The sequence below is a fragment of the Chaetura pelagica genome, unplaced genomic scaffold, assembly GCF_000747805.2.
Source record: "Chaetura pelagica isolate M959 unplaced genomic scaffold, ChaPel_1.0 scaffold80, whole genome shotgun sequence".
Taxonomy (NCBI): Eukaryota; Metazoa; Chordata; class Aves; order Apodiformes; family Apodidae; genus Chaetura; species Chaetura pelagica.
The window spans coordinates 1,617,106-1,619,131 of record NW_009951946.1 but is presented as its reverse complement, the minus strand read 5'-3'; positions in this window follow the sequence as shown (position 1 = coordinate 1,619,131).

Here is a 2,026-nt window from a genome sequence, read left to right as displayed (position 1 = left end):
CATAGCTTTTCTCATTTGGTTAAATTAATTAACATTTGAACATTACAAATTTATTTTAAGTAACAATTTTCCTAGGATGCAAGACCCATTTACTCACATCATTGTTCATTTACCACCTATTATATCATTTACCCTTCCTGCCTTTATACTCCTGTGTTATTTCCTTCTTCTTCACCCTAATGATTTCAGTCACGTTTTTGTTCAGTCAGCCAAAGATACTGACAGAAATTTTCATCTTCATGTATTCATATGTTGCAGTCACACGAAGAAATTTAGTGTCCACAGCCAGGTCAGCACTTGCTAACCCAGCACTTCCTATCTTTGGCAGAAAATATCACAAAGATTATTACATTTTTACAAATAATACAAAAGTCAAAGAATCAAAGTAAAATACCTCCTCATATAATCTACTTTTAAATTATCTGTAAGAACAACAACCCACATTAACAACCTCTGACATGAGAAAGCGTCTTTTTGGAATTAAGTAAACACATACTATTCATTCCCACACAGCCCCAAAAAACTCCAACCAACCACACATTATTCTACGGGTAATCTGACATATTGATTTAGGACTTCTAAATGTGTTCCTTATATCACATGCAAAAATCACTTTTCCCCTAGAAATGCCACAAATTCATCTTTATAAATTCACTCCAAACACATCACAGTCCCACTGTACTAGCAAGGCATAAATACATACAAAGTTTTCCATAAAATACATGGGATTACTGACCATACATTACCCAAATGGGGAGAATGGGGAGTGGGGGAGAGTACCATTTTTCTTCTCGCATTTTCCTCACAGGTTGTGTAAATGCTATGAATGATCACTAAATTACTGCATGCCTTTACAAAATATATTTAAGAGCTCTATGCAAACGTTGCTCCTTCTGTCCTTAGCCCGGTGGGATTACCACATTACCACAGGCACCCTCACACTCTGGTATGGGGTATGTTGGTATCCTGTGTTTCATTTCATTCATTAAGCTTCCTTCACAAAGGCCTGGGCTCTGCTTCTTTAAGGTGAGTTCTAAATGATCTTTGTTATATTTATTTTACTATGAAGGCACTATCTTTTTTATTTATGCAAGCCTTCAAAATAACGAATGTCTGCTAAATACTCTAGGAGCTCTATAAGTATCTGCCAACAAGCAGGAGTCCTTAACATTCTTCTCTGATGACAAAATTTGTTCAAGAACTGGGAACCATTTCAGCTTCCTGACCTTCAAAGCTGAAGGCTAACCTTGACTGAACACATCTAATGCATCCTTTATTTCTGATAGCAGAAGCAGGGAAAACCTTCCACTCTTTAGCCATTCCTGATCTTTCAGGCAGAATTAAATAGGATGATGTAGGATGCTGGGGAGCAGGAATTCGGGAATCCAGCTGAGTGATTCCCTTTTGTAGGATCCAAGCTTCAATGGAAACTTCCAAGCCAGTGGTTCAATGAAGAACAACAAGATGGACTAAAAATTCCAAGTCCCAGCTTGATTCAGGGTATGTTTAGTTTGCTAACACTAATGCATCATCTAATTTAACTCTAGCAATATTATGTAAACGTATTTGTGCAAAAATGTACTTATACACTATGCACACCATGTATATTGTAGACTTTCTAAGAGGCAGACTGTCTAACACAACGTTTGAAACCTGAACAAAACCATTAAGGGAGTAAACTGAGCAAGAGACATTGCACATTGAAAAGGTTTACAGAATAAACATCAACTGCAAGTTACAGAACACACAGGTCATTCTCTTGCCAAAAATACCAACAGGATCATGCATGGAAAAGTACTGCAGTATTATTTTTCACTCATGCTCTGCACATCCTTTTGGTGTAATTAAATTGTAAGTGATTTGAGGTCTTAGCAGGGACTGCCTGAAGCTACAGCTGCTCGCACCCTCGGGTCATGAATGTGATGGAAGATTTACAGTACCAGCTATAAAACAAGCAACCCTGAGTTTCCTAATTATATAAATCTGGTTATTTAATCCAAATTCTATTCTGGCTGTGGTGTTCACA